At 49.6% G+C, this 17,444-nt stretch overlaps 52 non-coding genes across 52 annotated transcripts; all 52 read left to right on the plus strand.

The window, feature by feature from the left end:
* Positions 1-33: 33 nt before the first annotated feature.
* On the plus strand, positions 34-152 carry LOC145026616 (5S ribosomal RNA). The gene has a single exon (XR_013674579.1). It is a non-coding gene; the product is annotated as a 5S ribosomal RNA (ribosomal RNA).
* Positions 153-370: 218 nt separating this feature from the next.
* Positions 371-489, plus strand: LOC145017294 (5S ribosomal RNA). The gene has a single exon (XR_013666461.1). It is a non-coding gene; the product is annotated as a 5S ribosomal RNA (ribosomal RNA).
* Positions 490-708: 219 nt separating this feature from the next.
* Positions 709-827, plus strand: LOC145017303 (5S ribosomal RNA). Its single transcript, XR_013666464.1, has one exon. It is a non-coding gene; the product is annotated as a 5S ribosomal RNA (ribosomal RNA).
* A 218-nt stretch (positions 828-1,045) lies between these two features.
* Positions 1,046-1,164, plus strand: LOC145026202 (5S ribosomal RNA). The gene has a single exon (XR_013674189.1). It is a non-coding gene; the product is annotated as a 5S ribosomal RNA (ribosomal RNA).
* A 197-nt stretch (positions 1,165-1,361) lies between these two features.
* Positions 1,362-1,480, plus strand: LOC145025928 (5S ribosomal RNA). The gene has a single exon (XR_013673920.1). It is a non-coding gene; the product is annotated as a 5S ribosomal RNA (ribosomal RNA).
* A 219-nt stretch (positions 1,481-1,699) lies between these two features.
* LOC145017310 (5S ribosomal RNA) lies at positions 1,700-1,818 on the plus strand. Its single transcript, XR_013666466.1, has one exon. It is a non-coding gene; the product is annotated as a 5S ribosomal RNA (ribosomal RNA).
* A 219-nt stretch (positions 1,819-2,037) lies between these two features.
* On the plus strand, positions 2,038-2,156 carry LOC145025606 (5S ribosomal RNA). Its single transcript, XR_013673615.1, has one exon. It is a non-coding gene; the product is annotated as a 5S ribosomal RNA (ribosomal RNA).
* Positions 2,157-2,374: 218 nt separating this feature from the next.
* Positions 2,375-2,493, plus strand: LOC145017317 (5S ribosomal RNA). Its single transcript, XR_013666471.1, has one exon. It is a non-coding gene; the product is annotated as a 5S ribosomal RNA (ribosomal RNA).
* Positions 2,494-2,711: 218 nt separating this feature from the next.
* Positions 2,712-2,830, plus strand: LOC145017329 (5S ribosomal RNA). The gene has a single exon (XR_013666475.1). It is a non-coding gene; the product is annotated as a 5S ribosomal RNA (ribosomal RNA).
* Positions 2,831-3,048: 218 nt separating this feature from the next.
* LOC145017337 (5S ribosomal RNA) lies at positions 3,049-3,167 on the plus strand. Its single transcript, XR_013666476.1, has one exon. It is a non-coding gene; the product is annotated as a 5S ribosomal RNA (ribosomal RNA).
* Positions 3,168-3,385: 218 nt separating this feature from the next.
* LOC145017344 (5S ribosomal RNA) lies at positions 3,386-3,504 on the plus strand. Its single transcript, XR_013666477.1, has one exon. It is a non-coding gene; the product is annotated as a 5S ribosomal RNA (ribosomal RNA).
* A 219-nt stretch (positions 3,505-3,723) lies between these two features.
* Positions 3,724-3,842, plus strand: LOC145017351 (5S ribosomal RNA). Its single transcript, XR_013666478.1, has one exon. It is a non-coding gene; the product is annotated as a 5S ribosomal RNA (ribosomal RNA).
* Positions 3,843-4,060: 218 nt separating this feature from the next.
* On the plus strand, positions 4,061-4,179 carry LOC145026764 (5S ribosomal RNA). The gene has a single exon (XR_013674718.1). It is a non-coding gene; the product is annotated as a 5S ribosomal RNA (ribosomal RNA).
* Positions 4,180-4,397: 218 nt separating this feature from the next.
* Positions 4,398-4,516, plus strand: LOC145017357 (5S ribosomal RNA). The gene has a single exon (XR_013666481.1). It is a non-coding gene; the product is annotated as a 5S ribosomal RNA (ribosomal RNA).
* Positions 4,517-4,734: 218 nt separating this feature from the next.
* On the plus strand, positions 4,735-4,853 carry LOC145026443 (5S ribosomal RNA). Its single transcript, XR_013674417.1, has one exon. It is a non-coding gene; the product is annotated as a 5S ribosomal RNA (ribosomal RNA).
* Positions 4,854-5,071: 218 nt separating this feature from the next.
* LOC145021430 (5S ribosomal RNA) lies at positions 5,072-5,190 on the plus strand. The gene has a single exon (XR_013669590.1). It is a non-coding gene; the product is annotated as a 5S ribosomal RNA (ribosomal RNA).
* Positions 5,191-5,407: 217 nt separating this feature from the next.
* On the plus strand, positions 5,408-5,526 carry LOC145026919 (5S ribosomal RNA). The gene has a single exon (XR_013674869.1). It is a non-coding gene; the product is annotated as a 5S ribosomal RNA (ribosomal RNA).
* A 217-nt stretch (positions 5,527-5,743) lies between these two features.
* Positions 5,744-5,862, plus strand: LOC145017365 (5S ribosomal RNA). Its single transcript, XR_013666484.1, has one exon. It is a non-coding gene; the product is annotated as a 5S ribosomal RNA (ribosomal RNA).
* A 219-nt stretch (positions 5,863-6,081) lies between these two features.
* LOC145017373 (5S ribosomal RNA) lies at positions 6,082-6,200 on the plus strand. Its single transcript, XR_013666486.1, has one exon. It is a non-coding gene; the product is annotated as a 5S ribosomal RNA (ribosomal RNA).
* Positions 6,201-6,417: 217 nt separating this feature from the next.
* Positions 6,418-6,536, plus strand: LOC145017381 (5S ribosomal RNA). The gene has a single exon (XR_013666488.1). It is a non-coding gene; the product is annotated as a 5S ribosomal RNA (ribosomal RNA).
* A 219-nt stretch (positions 6,537-6,755) lies between these two features.
* LOC145017386 (5S ribosomal RNA) lies at positions 6,756-6,874 on the plus strand. The gene has a single exon (XR_013666491.1). It is a non-coding gene; the product is annotated as a 5S ribosomal RNA (ribosomal RNA).
* Positions 6,875-7,093: 219 nt separating this feature from the next.
* On the plus strand, positions 7,094-7,212 carry LOC145017394 (5S ribosomal RNA). The gene has a single exon (XR_013666493.1). It is a non-coding gene; the product is annotated as a 5S ribosomal RNA (ribosomal RNA).
* Positions 7,213-7,432: 220 nt separating this feature from the next.
* On the plus strand, positions 7,433-7,551 carry LOC145017410 (5S ribosomal RNA). The gene has a single exon (XR_013666497.1). It is a non-coding gene; the product is annotated as a 5S ribosomal RNA (ribosomal RNA).
* A 218-nt stretch (positions 7,552-7,769) lies between these two features.
* Positions 7,770-7,888, plus strand: LOC145021441 (5S ribosomal RNA). Its single transcript, XR_013669601.1, has one exon. It is a non-coding gene; the product is annotated as a 5S ribosomal RNA (ribosomal RNA).
* A 218-nt stretch (positions 7,889-8,106) lies between these two features.
* Positions 8,107-8,225, plus strand: LOC145017415 (5S ribosomal RNA). Its single transcript, XR_013666500.1, has one exon. It is a non-coding gene; the product is annotated as a 5S ribosomal RNA (ribosomal RNA).
* Positions 8,226-8,443: 218 nt separating this feature from the next.
* Positions 8,444-8,562, plus strand: LOC145025293 (5S ribosomal RNA). Its single transcript, XR_013673315.1, has one exon. It is a non-coding gene; the product is annotated as a 5S ribosomal RNA (ribosomal RNA).
* Positions 8,563-8,780: 218 nt separating this feature from the next.
* Positions 8,781-8,899, plus strand: LOC145026083 (5S ribosomal RNA). The gene has a single exon (XR_013674077.1). It is a non-coding gene; the product is annotated as a 5S ribosomal RNA (ribosomal RNA).
* Positions 8,900-9,116: 217 nt separating this feature from the next.
* Positions 9,117-9,235, plus strand: LOC145017422 (5S ribosomal RNA). Its single transcript, XR_013666502.1, has one exon. It is a non-coding gene; the product is annotated as a 5S ribosomal RNA (ribosomal RNA).
* A 218-nt stretch (positions 9,236-9,453) lies between these two features.
* LOC145026266 (5S ribosomal RNA) lies at positions 9,454-9,572 on the plus strand. Its single transcript, XR_013674249.1, has one exon. It is a non-coding gene; the product is annotated as a 5S ribosomal RNA (ribosomal RNA).
* Positions 9,573-9,789: 217 nt separating this feature from the next.
* Positions 9,790-9,908, plus strand: LOC145026582 (5S ribosomal RNA). Its single transcript, XR_013674547.1, has one exon. It is a non-coding gene; the product is annotated as a 5S ribosomal RNA (ribosomal RNA).
* A 217-nt stretch (positions 9,909-10,125) lies between these two features.
* LOC145017430 (5S ribosomal RNA) lies at positions 10,126-10,244 on the plus strand. The gene has a single exon (XR_013666503.1). It is a non-coding gene; the product is annotated as a 5S ribosomal RNA (ribosomal RNA).
* A 219-nt stretch (positions 10,245-10,463) lies between these two features.
* On the plus strand, positions 10,464-10,582 carry LOC145017437 (5S ribosomal RNA). The gene has a single exon (XR_013666508.1). It is a non-coding gene; the product is annotated as a 5S ribosomal RNA (ribosomal RNA).
* Positions 10,583-10,801: 219 nt separating this feature from the next.
* LOC145017444 (5S ribosomal RNA) lies at positions 10,802-10,920 on the plus strand. Its single transcript, XR_013666515.1, has one exon. It is a non-coding gene; the product is annotated as a 5S ribosomal RNA (ribosomal RNA).
* A 218-nt stretch (positions 10,921-11,138) lies between these two features.
* On the plus strand, positions 11,139-11,257 carry LOC145017451 (5S ribosomal RNA). The gene has a single exon (XR_013666517.1). It is a non-coding gene; the product is annotated as a 5S ribosomal RNA (ribosomal RNA).
* A 218-nt stretch (positions 11,258-11,475) lies between these two features.
* LOC145017455 (5S ribosomal RNA) lies at positions 11,476-11,594 on the plus strand. The gene has a single exon (XR_013666522.1). It is a non-coding gene; the product is annotated as a 5S ribosomal RNA (ribosomal RNA).
* Positions 11,595-11,814: 220 nt separating this feature from the next.
* On the plus strand, positions 11,815-11,933 carry LOC145017460 (5S ribosomal RNA). Its single transcript, XR_013666527.1, has one exon. It is a non-coding gene; the product is annotated as a 5S ribosomal RNA (ribosomal RNA).
* A 218-nt stretch (positions 11,934-12,151) lies between these two features.
* On the plus strand, positions 12,152-12,270 carry LOC145017467 (5S ribosomal RNA). Its single transcript, XR_013666529.1, has one exon. It is a non-coding gene; the product is annotated as a 5S ribosomal RNA (ribosomal RNA).
* A 218-nt stretch (positions 12,271-12,488) lies between these two features.
* LOC145017480 (5S ribosomal RNA) lies at positions 12,489-12,607 on the plus strand. The gene has a single exon (XR_013666541.1). It is a non-coding gene; the product is annotated as a 5S ribosomal RNA (ribosomal RNA).
* A 218-nt stretch (positions 12,608-12,825) lies between these two features.
* Positions 12,826-12,944, plus strand: LOC145017486 (5S ribosomal RNA). The gene has a single exon (XR_013666546.1). It is a non-coding gene; the product is annotated as a 5S ribosomal RNA (ribosomal RNA).
* Positions 12,945-13,162: 218 nt separating this feature from the next.
* On the plus strand, positions 13,163-13,281 carry LOC145026084 (5S ribosomal RNA). The gene has a single exon (XR_013674078.1). It is a non-coding gene; the product is annotated as a 5S ribosomal RNA (ribosomal RNA).
* Positions 13,282-13,498: 217 nt separating this feature from the next.
* LOC145017493 (5S ribosomal RNA) lies at positions 13,499-13,617 on the plus strand. Its single transcript, XR_013666548.1, has one exon. It is a non-coding gene; the product is annotated as a 5S ribosomal RNA (ribosomal RNA).
* Positions 13,618-13,835: 218 nt separating this feature from the next.
* LOC145017501 (5S ribosomal RNA) lies at positions 13,836-13,954 on the plus strand. The gene has a single exon (XR_013666549.1). It is a non-coding gene; the product is annotated as a 5S ribosomal RNA (ribosomal RNA).
* Positions 13,955-14,173: 219 nt separating this feature from the next.
* Positions 14,174-14,292, plus strand: LOC145017507 (5S ribosomal RNA). The gene has a single exon (XR_013666550.1). It is a non-coding gene; the product is annotated as a 5S ribosomal RNA (ribosomal RNA).
* Positions 14,293-14,509: 217 nt separating this feature from the next.
* LOC145017521 (5S ribosomal RNA) lies at positions 14,510-14,628 on the plus strand. The gene has a single exon (XR_013666553.1). It is a non-coding gene; the product is annotated as a 5S ribosomal RNA (ribosomal RNA).
* Positions 14,629-14,846: 218 nt separating this feature from the next.
* On the plus strand, positions 14,847-14,965 carry LOC145017527 (5S ribosomal RNA). The gene has a single exon (XR_013666555.1). It is a non-coding gene; the product is annotated as a 5S ribosomal RNA (ribosomal RNA).
* Positions 14,966-15,183: 218 nt separating this feature from the next.
* On the plus strand, positions 15,184-15,302 carry LOC145025638 (5S ribosomal RNA). Its single transcript, XR_013673644.1, has one exon. It is a non-coding gene; the product is annotated as a 5S ribosomal RNA (ribosomal RNA).
* A 219-nt stretch (positions 15,303-15,521) lies between these two features.
* Positions 15,522-15,640, plus strand: LOC145025703 (5S ribosomal RNA). Its single transcript, XR_013673705.1, has one exon. It is a non-coding gene; the product is annotated as a 5S ribosomal RNA (ribosomal RNA).
* Positions 15,641-15,857: 217 nt separating this feature from the next.
* LOC145017533 (5S ribosomal RNA) lies at positions 15,858-15,976 on the plus strand. The gene has a single exon (XR_013666558.1). It is a non-coding gene; the product is annotated as a 5S ribosomal RNA (ribosomal RNA).
* A 218-nt stretch (positions 15,977-16,194) lies between these two features.
* Positions 16,195-16,313, plus strand: LOC145017541 (5S ribosomal RNA). The gene has a single exon (XR_013666562.1). It is a non-coding gene; the product is annotated as a 5S ribosomal RNA (ribosomal RNA).
* A 218-nt stretch (positions 16,314-16,531) lies between these two features.
* Positions 16,532-16,650, plus strand: LOC145017548 (5S ribosomal RNA). Its single transcript, XR_013666567.1, has one exon. It is a non-coding gene; the product is annotated as a 5S ribosomal RNA (ribosomal RNA).
* A 218-nt stretch (positions 16,651-16,868) lies between these two features.
* Positions 16,869-16,987, plus strand: LOC145017562 (5S ribosomal RNA). The gene has a single exon (XR_013666573.1). It is a non-coding gene; the product is annotated as a 5S ribosomal RNA (ribosomal RNA).
* A 218-nt stretch (positions 16,988-17,205) lies between these two features.
* On the plus strand, positions 17,206-17,324 carry LOC145017570 (5S ribosomal RNA). The gene has a single exon (XR_013666576.1). It is a non-coding gene; the product is annotated as a 5S ribosomal RNA (ribosomal RNA).
* The last annotated feature ends 120 nt before the right edge of the window (positions 17,325-17,444 follow it).

Consider the following 17,444-nt stretch of genomic DNA (forward strand, 5'->3'; position numbering starts at 1 on the left):
AGACATAAAAACAATAAGCATGGATAGTATTTCGGGTGCGATCATACCAGCACTAATGCACCGGATCCCATCAGAACTACGCAGTTAAGCGTGCTTGGGCGAGAGTAGTACTAGGATGGGTGACCCCCTGGGAAGTCCTCGTGTTGCACCCCCTTTTTCGTTGCCCGTCTGCGTTTTTTTATGTTTTAGGTGCGTTTTTTTTTTCTTTCTTGCTATATCCATGCTCGGGCGGCCTCCGGTTCAATGTTGATTGTTTTCTTGTTTCCCGAACCGAGCCGATCCATCACGTGGGTCCCACGCCTCGCGTCCGAAAGCAAACGAGGTTCTGCGTCTTGTGAGACATAAAAACAATAAGCATGGATAGTATTTCGGGTGCGATCATACCAGCACTAATGCACCGGATCCCATCAGAACTCCGCAGTTAAGCGTGCTTGGGCGAGAGTAGTACTAGGATGGGTGACCCCCTGGGAAGTCCTCGTGTTGCACCCCCTTTTTCGTTGCCCGTCTGCGTTTTTTTATGTTTTAGGTGCGTTTTTTTTTTTCTTTCTTGCTATATCCATGCTCGGGCGGCCTCCGGTTCAATGTTGATTGTTTTCTTGTTTCCCGAACCGAGCCGATCCATCACGTGGGTCCCACGCCTCGCGTCCGAAAGCAAACGAGGTTCTGCGTCTTGTAAGACATAAAAACAATAAGCATGGATAGTATTTCGGGTGCGATCATACCAGCACTAATGCACCGGATCCCATCAGAACTCCGCAGTTAAGCGTGCTTGGGCGAGAGTAGTACTAGGATGGGTGACCCCCTGGGAAGTCCTCGTGTTGCACCCCCTTTTTCGTTGCTCGTCTGCGTTTTTTTATGTTTTAGGTGCGTTTTTTTTTTCTTTCTTGCTATATCCATGCTCGGGCGGCCTCCGGTTCAATGTTGATTGTTTTCTTGTTTCCCGAACCGAGCCGATCCATCACGTGGGTCCCACGCCTCGCGTCCGAAAGCAAACGAGGTTCTGCGTCTTGTAAGACATAAAAACAATAAGCATGGATAGTATTTCGGGTGCGATCATACCAGCACTAATGCACCGGATCCCATCAGAACTCCGCAGTTAAGCGTGCTTGAGCGAGAGTAGTACTAGGATGGGTGACCCCCTGGGAAGTCCTCGTGTTGCACCCCCTTTTTCGTTGCTCGTCTGCGTTTTTTTTTTCTTTCTTGCTATATCCATGCTCGGGTGGCCTCCGGTTCAATGTTGATTGTTTTCTTGTTTCCCGAACCGAGCCGATCCATCACGTGGGTCCCACGCCTCGCGTCCGAAAGCAAACGAGGTTCTGCGTCTTGTAAGACATAAAAACAATAAGCATGGATAGTATTTCGGGTGCGATCATACCAGCACTAATGCACCGGATCCCATCAGAACTCCGCAGTTAAGCGTGCTTGGGCGAGAGTAATACTAGGATGGGTGACCCCCTGGGAAGTCCTCGTGTTGCACCCCCTTTTTCGTTGCCCGTCTGCGTTTTTTTATGTTTTAGGTGCGTTTTTTTTTTTCTTTCTTGCTATATCCATGCTCGGGCGGCCTCCGGTTCAATGTTGATTGTTTTCTTGTTTCCCGAACCGAGCCGATCCATCACGTGGGTCCCACGCCTCGCGTCCGAAAGCAAACGAGGTTCTGCGTCTTGTGAGACATAAAAACAATAAGCATGGATACTATTTCGGGTGCGATCATACCAGCACTAATGCACCGGATCCCATCAGAACTCCGCAGTTAAGCGTGCTTGGGCGAGAGTAGTACTAGGATGGGTGACCCCCTGGGAAGTCCTCGTGTTGCACCCCCTTTTTCGTTGCCCGTCTGCGTTTTTTTATGTTTTAGGTGCGTTTTTTTTTTTCTTTCTTGCTATATCCATGCTCGGGCGGCCTCCGGTTCAATGTTGATTGTTTTCTTGTTTCCCGAACCGAGCCGATCCATCACGTGGGTCCCACGCCTCGCGTCCGAAAGCAAACGAGGTTCTGCGTCTTGTAAGACATAAAAACAATAAGCATGGATAGTATTTCAGGTGCGATCATACCAGCACTAATGCACCGGATCCCATCAGAACTCCGCAGTTAAGCGTGCTTGGGCGAGAGTAGTACTAGGATGGGTGACCCCCTGGGAAGTCCTCGTGTTGCACCCCCTTTTTCGTTGCTCGTCTGCGTTTTTTTATGTTTTAGGTGCGTTTTTTTTTTCTTTCTTGCTATATCCATGCTCGGGCGGCCTCCGGTTCAATGTTGATTGTTTTCTTGTTTCCCGAACCGAGCCGATCCATCACGTGGGTCCCACGCCTCGCGTCCGAAAGCAAACGAGGTTCTGCGTCTTGTAAGACATAAAAACAATAAGCATGGATAGTATTTCGGGTGCGATCATACCAGCACTAATGCACCGGATCCCATCAGAACTCCGCAGTTAAGCGTGCTTGGGCGAGAGTAGTACTAGGATGGGTGACCCCCTGGGAAGTCCTCGTGTTGCACCCCCTTTTTCGTTGCCCGTCTGCGTTTTTTTATGTTTTAGGTGCGTTTTTTTTTTCTTTCTTGCTATATCCATGCTCGGGCGGCCTCCGGTTCAATGTTGATTGTTTTCTTGTTTCCCGAACCGAGCCGATCCATCACGTGGGTCCCACGCCTCGCGTCCGAAAGCAAACGAGGTTCTGCGTCTTGTAAGACATAAAAACAATAAGCATGGATAGTATTTCGGGTGCGATCATACCAGCACTAATGCACCGGATCCCATCAGAACTCCGCAGTTAAGCGTGCTTGGGCGAGAGTAGTACTAGGATGGGTGACCCCCTGGGAAGTCCTCGTGTTGCACCCCCTTTTTCGTTGCTCGTCTGCGTTTTTTTATGTTTTAGGTGCGTTTTTTTTTTCTTTCTTGCTATATCCATGCTCGGGCGGCCTCCGGTTCAATGTTGATTGTTTTCTTGTTTCCCGAACCGAGCCGATCCATCACGTGGGTCCCACGCCTCGCGTCCGAAAGCAAACGAGGTTCTGCGTCTTGTAAGACATAAAAACAATAAGCATGGATAGTATTTCGGGTGCGATCATACCAGCACTAATGCACCGGATCCCATCAGAACTCCGCAGTTAAGCGTGCTTGGGCGAGAGTAGTACTAGGATGGGTGACCCCCTGGGAAGTCCTCGTGTTGCACCCCCTTTTTCGTTGCTCGTCTGCGTTTTTTTATGTTTTAGGTGCGTTTTTTTTTTCTTTCTTGCTATATCCATGCTCGGGCGGCCTCCGGTTCAATGTTGATTGTTTTCTTGTTTCCCGAACCGAGCCGATCCATCACGTGGGTCCCACGCCTCGCGTCCGAAAGCAAACGAGGTTCTGCGTCTTGTAAGACATAAAAACAATAAGCATGGATAGTATTTCGGGTGCGATCATACCAGCACTAATGCACCGGATCCCATCAGAACTCCGCAGTTAAGCGTGCTTGGGCGAGAGTAGTACTAGGATGGGTGACCCCCTGGGAAGTCCTCGTGTTGCACCCCCTTTTTCGTTGCCCGTCTGCGTTTTTTTATGTTTTAGGTGCGTTTTTTTTTTTCTTTCTTGCTATATCCATGCTCGGGCGGCCTCCGGTTCAATGTTGATTGTTTTCTTGTTTCCCGAACCGAGCCGATCCATCACGTGGGTCCCACGCCTCGCGTCCGAAAGCAAACGAGGTTCTGCGTCTTGTGAGACATAAAAACAATAAGCATGGATACTATTTCGGGTGCGATCATACCAGCACTAATGCACCGGATCCCATCAGAACTCCGCAGTTAAGCGTGCTTGGGCGAGAGTAGTACTAGGATGGGTGACCCCCTGGGAAGTCCTCGTGTTGCACCCCCTTTTTCGTTGCTCGTCTGCGTTTTTTTATGTTTTAGGTGCGTTTTTTTTTTCTTTCTTGCTATATCCATGCTCGGGCGGCCTCCGGTTCAATGTTGATTGTTTTCTTGTTTCCCGAACCGAGCCGATCCATCACGTGGGTCCCACGCCTCGCGTCCGAAAGCAAACGAGGTTCTGCGTCTTGTAAGACATAAAAACAATAAGCATGGATAGTATTTCGGGTGCGATCATACCAGCACTAATGCACCGGATCCCATCAGAACTCCGCAGTTAAGCGTGCTTGGGCTAGAGTAGTATTAGGATGGGTGACCCCCTGGGAAGTCCTCGTGTTGCACCCCCTTTTTCGTTGCCCGTCTGCGTTTTTTTATGTTTTAGGTGCGTTTTTTTTTTCTTTCTTGCTATATCCATGCTCGGGCGGCCCCCGGTTCAATGTTGATTGTTTTCTTGTTTCCCGAACCGAGCCGATCCATCACGTGGGTCCCACGCCTCGCGTCCGAAAGCAAACGAGGTTCTGCGTCTTGTAAGACATAAAAACAATAAGCATGGATAGTATTTCGGGTGCGATCATACCAGCACTAATGCACCGGATCCCATCAGAACTCCGCAGTTAAGCGTGCTTGGGCGAGAGTAGTACTAGGATGGGTGACCCCCTGGGAAGTCCTCGTGTTGCACCCCCTTTTTCGTTGCTCGTCTGCGTTTTTTTATGTTTTAGGTGCGTTTTTTTTTTCTTTCTTGCTATATCCATGCTCGGGCGGCCTCCGGTTCAATGTTGATTGTTTTCTTGTTTCCCGAACCGAGCCGATCCATCACGTGGGTCCCACGCCTCGCGTCCGAAAGCAAACGAGGTTCTGCGTCTTGTAAGACATAAAAACAATAAGCATGGATAGTATTTCGGGTGCGATCATACAAGCACTAATGCACCGGATCCCATCAGAACTCCGCAGTTAAGCGTGCTTGGGCGAGAGTAGTACTAGGATGGGTGACCCCCTGGGAAGTCCTCGTGTTGCACCCCCTTTTTCGTTGCTCGTCTGCGTTTTTTTATGTTTTAGGTGCGTTTTTTTTTTCTTTCTTGCTATATCCATGCTCGGGCGGCCTCCGGTTCAATGTTGATTGTTTTCTTGTTTCCCGAACCGAGCCGATCCATCACGTGGGTCCCACGCCTCGCGTCCGAAAGCAAACGAGGTTCTGCGTCTTGTAAGACATAAAAACAATAAGCATGGATAGTATTTCGGGTGCGATCATACCAGCACTAATGCACCGGATCCCATCAGAACTCCGTAGTTAAGCGTGCTTGGGCGAGAGTAGTACTAGGATGGGTGACCCCCTGGGAAGTCCTCGTGTTGCACCCCCTTTTTCGTTGCTCGTCTGCGTTTTTTTATGTTTTAGGTGCGTTTTTTTTTCTTTCTTGCTATATCCATGCTCGGGCGGCCTCCGGTTCAATGTTGATTGTTTTCTTGTTTCCCGAACCGAGCCGATCCATCACGTGGGTCCCACGCCTCGCGTCCGAAAGCAAACGAGGTTCTGCGTCTTGTAAGACATAAAAACAATAAGCATGGATAGTATTTCGGGTGCGATCATACCAGCACTAATGCACCGGATCCCATCAGAACTCCGCAGTTAAGCGTGCTTGGGCGAGAGTAGTACTAGGATGGGTGACTCCCTGGGAAGTCCTCGTGTTCCACCCCCTTTTTCGTTGCCCGTCTGCGTTTTTTTATGTTTTAGGTGCGTTTTTTTTTCTTTCTTGCTATATCCATGCTCGGGCGGCCTCCGGTTCAATGTTGATTGTTTTCTTGTTTCCCGAACCGAGCCGATCCATCACGTGGGTCCCACGCCTCGCGTCCGAAAGCAAACGAGGTTCTGCGTCTTGTAAGACATAAAAACAATAAGCATGGATAGTATTTCGGGTGCGATCATACCAGCACTAATGCACCGGATCCCATCAGAACTCCGCAGTTAAGCGTGCTTGGGCGAGAGTAGTACTAGGATGGGTGACCCCCTGGGAAGTCCTCGTGTTGCACCCCCTTTTTCGTTGCTCGTCTGCGTTTTTTTATGTTTTAGGTGCGTTTTTTTTTTTCTTTCTTGCTATATCCATGCTCGGGCGGCCTCCGGTTCAATGTTGATTGTTTTCTTGTTTCCCGAACCGAGCCGATCCATCACGTGGGTCCCACGCCTCGCGTCCGAAAGCAAACGAGGTTCTGCGTCTTGTAAGACATAAAAACAATAAGCATGGATAGTATTTCGGGTGCGATCATACCAGCACTAATGCACCGGATCCCATCAGAACTCCGCAGTTAAGCGTGCTTGGGCGAGAGTAGTACTAGGATGGGTGACCCCCTGGGAAGTCCTCGTGTTGCACCCCCTTTTTCGTTGCTCGTCTGCGTTTTTTTATGTTTTAGGTGCGTTTTTTTTTCTTTCTTGCTATATCCATGCTCGGGCGGCCTCCGGTTCAATGTTGATTGTTTTCTTGTTTCCCGAACCGAGCCGATCCATCACGTGGGTCCCACGCCTCGCGTCCGAAAGCAAACGAGGTTCTGCGTCTTGTAAGACATAAAAACAATAAGCATGGATAGTATTTCGGGTGCGATCATACCAGCACTAATGCACCGGATCCCATCAGAACTCCGCAGTTAAGCGTGCTTGGGCGAGAGTAGTACTAGGATGGGTGACCCCCTGGGAAGTCCTCGTGTTGCACCCCCTTTTTCGTTGCCCGTCTGCGTTTTTTTATGTTTTAGGTGCGTTTTTTTTTTTCTTTCTTGCTATATCCATGCTCGGGCGGCCTCCGGTTCAATGTTGATTGTTTTCTTGTTTCCCGAACCGAGCCGATCCATCACGTGGGTCCCACGCCTCGCGTCCGAAAGCAAACGAGGTTCTGCGTCTTGTGAGACATAAAAACAATAAGCATGGATACTATTTCGGGTGCGATCATACCAGCACTAATGCACCGGATCCCATCAGAACTCCGCAGTTAAGCGTGCTTGGGCGAGAGTAGTACTAGGATGGGTGACCCCCTGGGAAGTCCTCGTGTTGCACCCCCTTTTTCGTTGCCCGTCTGCGTTTTTTTATGTTTTAGGTGCGTTTTTTTTTTTCTTTCTTGCTATATCCATGCTCGGGCGGCCTCCGGTTCAATGTTGATTGTTTTCTTGTTTCCCGAACCGAGCCGATCCATCACGTGGGTCCCACGCCTCGCGTCCGAAAGCAAACGAGGTTCTGCGTCTTGTAAGACATAAAAACAATAAGCATGGATAGTATTTCGGGTGCGATCATACCAGCACTAATGCACCGGATCCCATCAGAACTCCGCAGTTAAGCGTGCTTGGGCGAGAGTAGTACTAGGATGGGTGACCCCCTGGGAAGTCCTCGTGTTGCACCCCCTTTTTCGTTGCTCGTCTGCGTTTTTTTATGTTTTAGGTGCGTTTTTTTTTTTTCTTTCTTGCTATATCCATGCTCGGGCGGCCTCCGGTTCAATGTTGATTGTTTTCTTGTTTCCCGAACCGAGCCGATCCATCACGTGGGTCCCACGCCTCGCGTCCGAAAGCAAACGAGGTTCTGCGTCTTGTAAGACATAAAAACAATAAGCATGGATACTATTTCGGGTGCGATCATACCAGCACTAATGCACCGGATCCCATCAGAACTCCGCAGTTAAGCGTGCTTGGGCGAGAGTAGTACTAGGATGGGTGACCCCCTGGGAAGTCCTCGTGTTGCACCCCCTTTTTCGTTGCCCGTCTGCGTTTTTTTATGTTTTAGGTGCGTTTTTTTTTTCTTTCTTGCTATATCCATGCTCGGGCGGCCTCCGGTTCAATGTTGATTGTTTTCTTGTTTCCCGAACCGAGCCGATCCATCACGTGGGTCCCACGCCTCGCGTCCGAAAGCAAACGAGGTTCTGCGTCTTGTAAGACATAAAAACAATAAGCATGGATAGTATTTCGGGTGCGATCATACCAGCACTAATGCACCGGATCCCATCAGAACTCCGTAGTTAAGCGTGCTTGGGCGAGAGTAGTACTAGGATGGGTGACCCCCTGGGAAGTCCTCGTGTTGCACCCCCTTTTTCGTTGCTCGTCTGCGTTTTTTTATGTTTTAGGTGCGTTTTTTTTTTCTTTCTTGCTATATCCATGCTCGGGCGGCCTCCGGTTCAATGTTGATTGTTTTCTTGTTTCCCGAACCGAGCCGATCCATCACGTGGGTCCCACGCCTCGCGTCCGAAAGCAAACGAGGTTCTGCGTCTTGTAAGACATAAAAACAATAAGCATGGATAGTATTTTGGGTGCGATCATACCAGCACTAATGCACCGGATCCCATCAGAACTCCGCAGTTAAGCGTGCTTGGGCGAGAGTAGTACTAGGATGGGTGACCCCCTGGGAAGTCCTCGTGTTGCACCCCCTTTTTCGTTGCTCGTCTGCGTTTTTTTATGTTTTAGGTGCGTTTTTTTTTTCTTTCTTGCTATATCCATGCTCGGGCGGCCTCCGGTTCAATGTTGATTGTTTTCTTGTTTCCCGAACCGAGCCGATCCATCACGTGGGTCCCACGCCTCGCGTCCGAAAGCAAACGAGGTTCTGCGTCTTGTAAGACATAAAAACAATAAGCATGGATACTATTTCGGGTGCGATCATACCAGCACTCATGCACCGGATCCCATCAGAACTCCGCAGTTAAGCGTGCTTGGGCGAGAGTAGTACTAGGATGGGTGACCCCCTGGGAAGTCCTCGTGTTGCACCCCCTTTTTCATTGCTCGTCTGCGTTTTTTTATGTTTTAGGTGCGTTTTTTTTTTCTTTCTTGCTATATCCATGCTCGGGCGGCCTCCGGTTCAATGTTGATTGTTTTCTTGTTTCCCGAACCGAGCCGATCCATCACGTGGGTCCCACGCCTCGCGTCCGAAAGCAAACGAGGTTCTGCGTCTTGTAAGACATAAAAACAATAAGCATGGATAGTATTTCGGGTGCGATCATACCAGCACTAATGCACCGGATCCCATCAGAACTCCGCAATTAAGCGTGCTTGGGCGAGAGTAGTACTAGGATGGGTGACCCCCTGGGAAGTCCTCGTGTTGCACCCCCTTTTTCGTTGCTCGTCTGCGTTTTTTTATGTTTTAGGTGCGTTTTTTTTTCTTTCTTGCTATATCCATGCTCGGGCGGCCTCCGGTTCAATGTTGATTGTTTTCTTGTTTCCCGAACCGAGCCGATCCATCACGTGGGTCCCACGCCTCGCGTCCGAAAGCAAACGAGGTTCTGCGTCTTGTAAGACATAAAAACAATAAGCATGGATAGTATTTCGGGTGCGATCATACCAGCACTAATGCACCGGATCCCATCAGAACTCCGCAGTTAAGCGTGCTTGGGCGAGAGTAGTACTAGGATGGGTGACCCCCTGGGAAGTCCTCGTGTTGCACCCCCTTTTTCGTTGCTCGTCTGCGTTTTTTTATGTTTTAGGTGCGTTTTTTTTTTCTTTCTTGCTATATCCATGCTCGGGCGGCCTCCGGTTCAATGTTGATTGTTTTCTTGTTTCCCGAACCGAGCCGATCCATCACGTGGGTCCCACGCCTCGCGTCCGAAAGCAAACGAGGTTCTGCGTCTTGTAAGACATAAAAACAATAAGCATGGATAGTATTTCGGGTGCGATCATACCAGCACTAATGCACCGGATCCCATCAAAACTCCGCAGTTAAGCGTGCTTGGGCGAGAGTAGTACTAGGATGGGTGACCCCCTGGGAAGTCCTCGTGTTGCACCCCCTTTTTCGTTGCTCGTCTGCGTTTTTTTATGTTTTAGGTGCGTTTTTTTTTCTTTCTTGCTATATCCATGCTCGGGCGGCCTCCGGTTCAATGTTGATTGTTTTCTTGTTTCCCGAACCGAGCCGATCCATCACGTGGGTCCCACGCCTCGCGTCCGAAAGCAAACGAGGTTCTGCGTCTTGTAAGACATAAAAACAATAAGCATGGATAGTATTTCGGGTGCGATCATACCAGCACTAATGCACCGGATCCCATCAGAACTCCGCAGTTAAGCGTGCTTGGGCGAGAGTAGTACTAGGATTGGTGACCCCCTGGGAAGTCCTCGTGTTGCACCCCCTTTTTCGTTGCCCGTCTGCGTTTTTTTATGTTTTAGGTGCGTTTTTTTTTCTTTCTTGCTATATCCATGCTCGGGCGGCCTCCGGTTCAATGTTGATTGTTTTCTTGTTTCCCGAACCGAGCCGATCCATCACGTGGGTCCCACGCCTCGCGTCCGAAAGCAAACGAGGTTCTGCGTCTTGTAAGACATAAAAACAATAAGCATGGATAGTATTTCGGGTGCGATCATACCAGCACTAATGCACCGGATCCCATCAGAACTCCGCAGTTAAGCGTGCTTGGGCGAGAGTAGTACTAGGATGGGTGACCCCCTGGGAAGTCCTCGTGTTGCACCCCCTTTTTCGTTGCTCGTCTGCGTTTTTTTATGTTTTAGGTGCGTTTTTTTTTTTCTTTCTTGCTATATCCATGCTCGGGCGGCCTCCGGTTCAATGTTGATTGTTTTCTTGTTTCCCGAACCGAGCCGATCCATCACGTGGGTCCCACGCCTCGCGTCCGAAAGCAAACGAGGTTCTGCGTCTTGTGAGACATAAAAACAATAAGCATGGATACTATTTCGGGTGCGATCATACCAGCACTAATGCACCGGATCCCATCAGAACTCCGCAGTTAAGCGTGCTTGGGCGAGAGTAGTACTAGGATGGGTGACCCCCTGGGAAGTCCTCGTGTTGCACCCCCTTTTTCGTTGCCCGTCTGCGTTTTTTTATGTTTTAGGTGCGTTTTTTTTTTTCTTTCTTGCTATATCCATGCTCGGGCGGCCTCCGGTTCAATGTTGATTGTTTTCTTGTTTCCCGAACCGAGCCGATCCATCACGTGGGTCCCACGCCTCGCGTCCGAAAGCAAACGAGGTTCTGCGTCTTGTAAGACATAAAAACAATAAGCATGGATAGTATTTCGGGTGCGATCATACCAGCACTAATGCACCGGATCCCATCAGAACTCCGCAGTTAAGCGTGCTTGGGCGAGAGTAGTACTAGGATGGGTGACCCCCTGGGAAGTCCTCGTGTTGCACCCCCTTTTTCGTTGCCCGTCTGCGTTTTTTTATGTTTTAGGTGCGTTTTTTTTTTCTTTCTTGCTATATCCATGCTCGGGCGGCCTCCGGTTCAATGTTGATTGTTTTCTTGTTTCCCGAACCGAGCCGATCCATCACGTGGGTCCCACGCCTCGCGTCCGAAAGCAAACGAGGTTCTGCGTCTTGTGAGACATAAAAACAATAAGCATGGATACTATTTCGGGTGCGATCATACCAGCACTAATGCACCGGATCCCATCAGAACTCCGCAGTTAAGCGTGCTTGGGCGAGAGTAGTACTAGGATGGGTGACCCCCTGGGAAGTCCTCGTGTTGCACCCCCTTTTTCGTTGCCCGTCTGCGTTTTTTTATGTTTTAGGTGCGTTTTTTTTTTCTTTCTTGCTATATCCATGCTCGGGCGGCCTTCGGTTCAATGTTGATTGTTTTCTTGTTTCCCGAACCGAGCCGATCCATCACGTGGGTCCCACGCCTCGCGTCCGAAAGCAAACGAGGTTCTGCGTCTTGTAAGACATAAAAACAATAAGCATGGATAGTATTTCGGGTGCGATCATACCAGCACTAATGCACCGGATCCCATCAGAACTCCGCAGTTAAGCGTGCTTGGGCGAGAGTAGTACTAGGATGGGTGACCCCCTGGGAAGTCCTCGTGTTGCACCCCCTTTTTCGTTGCTCGTCTGCGTTTTTTTATGTTTTAGGTGCGTTTTTTTTTTTTCTTTCTTGCTATATCCATGCTCGGGCGGCCTCCGGTTCAATGTTGATTGTTTTCTTGTTTCCCGAACCGAGCCGATCCATCACGTGGGTCCCACGCCTCGCGTCCGAAAGCAAACGAGGTTCTGCGTCTTGTAAGACATAAAAACAACAAGCATGGATAGTATTTCGGGTGCGATCATACCAGCACTAATGCACCGGATCCCATCAGAACTCCGCAGTTAAGCGTGCTTGGGCGAGAGTAGTACTAGGATGGGTGACCCCCTGGGAAGTCCTCGTGTTGCACCCCCTTTTTCGTTGCCCGTCTGCGTTTTTTTATGTTTTAGGTGCGTTTTTTTTTTCTTTCTTGCTATATCCATGCTCGGGCGGCCTCCGGTTCAATGTTGATTGTTTTCTTGTTTCCCGAACCGAGCCGATCCATCACGTGGGTCCCACGCCTCGCGTCCGAAAGCAAACGAGGTTCTGCGTCTTGTAAGACATAAAAACAATAAGCATGGATAGTATTTCGGGTGCGATCATACCAGCACTAATGCACCGGATCCCATCAGAACTCCGCAGTTAAGCGTGCTTGGGCGAGAGTAGTACTAGGATGGGTGACCCCCTGGGAAGTCCTCGTGTTGCACCCCCTTTTTCGTTGCTCGTCTGCGTTTTTTTATGTTTTAGGTGCGTTTTTTTTTTCTTTCTTGCTATATCCATGCTCGGGCGGCCTCCGGTTCAATGTTGATTGTTTTCTTGTTTCCCGAACCGAGCCGATCCATCACGTGGGTCCCACGCCTCGCGTCCGAAAGCAAACGAGGTTCTGCGTCTTGTAAGACATAAAAACAATAAGCATGGATAGTATTTCGGGTGCGATCATACCAGCACTAATGCACCGGATCCCATCAGAACTCCGCAGTTAAGCGTGCTTGGGCGAGAGTAGTACTAGGATGGGTGACCCCCTGGGAAGTCCTCGTGTTGCACCCCCTTTTTCGTTGCTCGTCTGCGTTTTTTTATGTTTTAGGTGCGTTTTTTTTTTCTTTCTTGCTATATCCATGCTCGGGCGGCCTCCGGTTCAATGTTGATTGTTTTCTTGTTTCCCGAACCGAGCCGATCCATCACGTGGGTCCCACGCCTCGCGTCCGAAAGCAAACGAGGTTCTGCGTCTTGTAAGACATAAAAACAATAAGCATGGATACTATTTCGGGTGCGATCATACCAGCACTAATGCACCGGATCCCATCAGAACTCCGCAGTTAAGCGTGCTTGGGCGAGAGTAGTACTAGGATGGGTGACCCCCTGGGAAGTCCTCGTGTTGCACCCCCTTTTTCATTGCTCGTCTGCGTTTTTTTATGTTTTAGGTGCGTTTTTTTTTTCTTTCTTGCTATATCCATGCTCGGGCGGCCTCCGGTTCAATGTTGATTGTTTTCTTGTTTCCCGAACCGAGCCGATCCATCACGTGGGTCCCACGCCTCGCGTCCGAAAGCAAACGAGGTTCTGCGTCTTGTAAGACATAAAAACAATAAGCATGGATAGTATTTCGGGTGCGATCATACCAGCACTAATGCACCGGATCCCATCAGAACTCCGCAATTAAGCGTGCTTGGGCGAGAGTAGTACTAGGATGGGTGACCCCCTGGGAAGTCCTCGTGTTGCACCCCCTTTTTCGTTGCCCGTCTGCGTTTTTTTATGTTTTAGGTGCGTTTTTTTTTCTTTCTTGCTATATCCATGCTCGGGCGGCCTCCGGTTCAATGTTGATTGTTTTCTTGTTTCCCGAACCGAGCCGATCCATCACGTGGGTCCCACGCCTCGCGTCCGAAAGCAAACGAGGATCTGCGTCTTGTAAGACATAAAAACAATAAGCATGGATAGTATTTCGGGTGCGATCATACCAGCACTAATGCACCGGATCCCATCAGAACTCCGCAGTTAAGCGTGCTTGGGCGAGAGTAGTACTAGGATGGGTGACCCCCTGGGAAGTCCTCGTGTTGCACCCCCTTTTTCGTTGCTCGTCTGCGTTTTTTTATGTTTTAGGTGCGTTTTTTTTTTCTTTCTTGCTATATCCATGCTCGGGCGGCCTCCGGTTCAATGTTGATTGTTTTCTTGTTTCCCGAACCGAGCCGATCCATCACGTGGGTCCCACGCCTCGCGTCCGAAAGCAAACGAGGTTCTGCGTCTTGTAAGACATAAAAACAATAAGCATGGATAGTATTTCGGGTGCGATCATACCAGCACTAATGCACCGGATCCCATCAGAACTCCGCAGTTAAGCGTGCTTGGGCGAGAGTAGTACTAGGATGGGTGACCCCCTGGGAAGTCCTCGTGTTGCACCCCCTTTTTCGTTGCTCGTCTGCGTTTTTTTATGTTTTAGGTGCGTTTTTTTTTTTCTTTCTTGCTATATCCATGCTCGGGCGGCCTCCGGTTCAATGTTGATTGTTTTCTTGTTTCCCGAACCGAGCCGATCCATCACGTGGGTCCCACGCCTCGCGTCCGAAAGAAAACGAGGTTCTGCGTCTTGTAAGACATAAAAACAATAAGCATGGATAGTATTTCGGGTGCGATCATACCAGCACTAATGCACCGGATCCCATCAGAACTCCGCAGTTAAGCGTGCTTGGGCGAGAGTAGTACTAGGATGGGTGACCCCCTGGGAAGTCCTCGTGTTGCACCCCCTTTTTCGTTGCCCGTCTGCGTTTTTTTATGTTTTAGGTGCGTTTTTTTTTCTTTCTTGCTATATCCATGCTCGGGCGGCCTCCGGTTCAATGTTGATTGTTTTCTTGTTTCCCGAACCGAGCCGATCCATCACGTGGGTCCCACGCCTCGCGTCCGAAAGCAAACGAGGTTCTGCGTCTTGTAGGACATAAAAACAATAAGCATGGATAGTATTTCGGGTGCGATCATACCAGCACTAATGCACCGGATCCCATCAGAACTCCGCAGTTAAGCGTGCTTGGGCGAGAGTAGTACTAGGATGGGTGACCCCCTGGGAAGTCCTCGTGTTGCACCCCCTTTTTCGTTGCCCGTCTGAGTTTTTTTATGTTTTAGGTGCGTTTTTTTTTTCTTTCTTGCTATATCCATGCTCGGGCGGCCTCCGGTTCAATGTTCATTGTTTTCTTGTTTCCCGAACCGAGCCGATCCATCACGTGGGTCCCACGCCTCGCGTCCGAAAGCAAACGAGGTTCTGCGTCTTGTAAGACATAAAAACAATAAGCATGGATAGTATTTCGGGTGCGATCATACCAGCACTAATGCACCGGATCCCATCAGAACTCCGCAGTTAAGCGTGCTTGGGCGAGAGTAGTACTAGGATGGGTGACCCCCTGGGAAGTCCTCGTGTTGCACCCCCTTTTTCGTTGCCCGTCTGCGTTTTTTTATGTTTTAGGTGCGTTTTTTTTTTCTTTCTTGCTATATCCATGCTCGGGCGGCCTCCAGTTCAATGTTGATTGTTTTCTTGTTTCCCGAACCGAGCCGATCCATCACGTGGGTCCCACGCCTCGCGTCCGAAAGCAAACGAGGTTCTGCGTCTTGTAAGACATAAAAACAATAAGCATGGATAGTATTTCGGGTGCGATCATACCAGCACTAATGCACCGGATCCCATCAGAACTCCGCAGTTAAGCGTGCTTGGGCGAGAGTAGTACTAGGATGGGTGACCCCCTGGGAAGTCCTCGTGTTGCAACCCCTTTTTCGTTGCCCGTCTGCGTTTTTTTATGTTTTAGGTGCGTTTTTTTTTTTCTTTCTTGCTATATCCATGCTCGGGCGGCCTCCGGTTCAATGTTGATTGTTTTCTTGTTTCCCGAACCGAGCCGATCCATCACGTGGGTCCCACGCCTCGCGTCCGAAAGCAAACGAGGTTCTGCGTCTTGTAAGACATAAAAACAATAAGCATGGATAGTATTTCGGGTGCGATCATACCAGCACTAATGCACCGGATCCCATCAGAACTCCACAGTTAAGCGTGCTTGGGCGAGAGTAGTACTAGGATGGGTGACCCCCTGGGAAGTCCTCGTGTTGCACCCCTTTTTCGTTGCCCGTCTGCGTTTTTTTATGTTTTAGGTGCGTTTTTTTTTTCTTTCTTGCTATATCCATGCTCGGGCGGCCTCCGGTTCAATGTTGATTGTTTTCTTGTTTCCCGAACCGAGCCGATCCATCACGTGGGTCCCACGCCTCGCGTCCGAAAGCAAACGAGGTTCTGCGTCTTGTAAGACATAAAAACAATAAGCATGGATAGTATTTCGGGTGCGATCATACCAGCACTAATGCACCGGATCCCATCAGAACTCCGCAGTTAAGCGTGCTTGGGCGAGAGTAGTACTAGGATGGGTGACCCCCTGGGAAGTCCTCGTGTTGCACCCCCTTTTTCGTTGCTCGTCTGCGTTTTTTTATGTTTTAGGTGCGTTTTTTTTTTCTTTCTTGCTATATCCATGCTCGGGCGGCCTCCGGTTCAATGTTGATTGTTTTCTTGTTTCCCGAACCGAGCCGATCCATCACGTGGTTCCCACGCCTCGCGTCCGAAAGCAAACGAGGTTCTGCGTCTTGTAAGACATAAAAACAATAAGCATGGATAGTATTTCGGGTGCGATCATACCAGCACTAATGCACCGGATCCCATCAGAACTCCGCAGTTAAGCGTGCTTGGGCGAGAGTAGTACTAGGATGGGTGACCCCCTGGGAAGTCCTCGTGTTGCACCCCCTTTTTCGTTGCCCGTCTGCGTTTTTTTATGTTTTAGGTGCGTTTTTTTTTTCTTTCTTGCTATATCCATGCTCGGGCGGCCTCCGGTTCAATGTTGATTGTTTTCTTGTTTCCCGAACCGAGCCGATCCATCACGTGGGTCCCACGCCTCGCGTCCGAAAGCAAACGAGGTTCTGCGTCTTGTAAGACATAAAAACAATAAGCATGGATAGTATTTCGGGTGCGATCATACCAGCACTAATGCACCGGATCCCATCAGAACTCCGCAGTTAAGCGTGCTTGGGCGAGAGTAGTACTAGGATGGGTGACCCCCTGGGAAGTCCTCGTGTTGCACCCCCTTTTTCGTTGCTCGTCTGCGTTTTTTTATGTTTTAGGTGCGTTTTTTTTTTCTTTCTTGCTATATCCATGCTCGGGCGGCCTCCGGTTCAATGTTGATTGTTTTCTTGTTTCCCGAACCGAGCCGATCCATCACGTGGGTCCCACGCCTCGCGTCCGAAAGCAAACGAGGTTCTGCGTCTTGTAAGACATAAAAACAATAAGCATGGATAGTATTTCGGGTGCGATCATACCAGCACTAATGCACCGGATCCCATCAGAACTCCGCAGTTAAGCGTGCTTGGGCGAGAGTAGTACTAGGATGGGTGACCCCCTGGGAAGTCCTCGTGTTGCACCCCCTTTTTCGTTGCTCGTCTGCGTTTTTTTATGTTTTAGGTGCGTTTTTTTTTTCTTTCTTGCTATATCCATGCTCGGGCGGCCTCCGGTTCAATGTTGATTGTTTTCTTGTTTCCCGAACCGAGCCGATCCATCACGTGGGTCCCACGCCTCGCGTCCGAAAGCAAACGAGGTTCTGCGTCTTGTAAGACATAAAAACAATAAGCATGGATACTATTTCGGGTGCGATCATACCAGCACTAATGCACCGGATCCCATCAGAACTCCGCAGTTAAGCGTGCTTGGGCGAGAGTAGTACTAGGATGGGTGACCCCCTGGGAAGTCCTCGTGTTGCACCCCCTTTTTCATTGCTCGTCTGCGTTTTTTTATGTTTTAGGTGCGTTTTTTTTTTCTTTCTTGCTATATCCATGCTCGGGCGGCCTCCGGTTCAATGTTGATTGTTTTCTTGTTTCCCGAACC

The sequence above is a fragment of the Lactuca saligna genome, chromosome 1 (assembly GCF_052625555.1).
Source record: "Lactuca saligna cultivar CGN05327 chromosome 1, ASM5262555v1, whole genome shotgun sequence".
Lineage (NCBI taxonomy): Eukaryota > Viridiplantae > Streptophyta > Magnoliopsida > Asterales > Asteraceae > Lactuca > Lactuca saligna.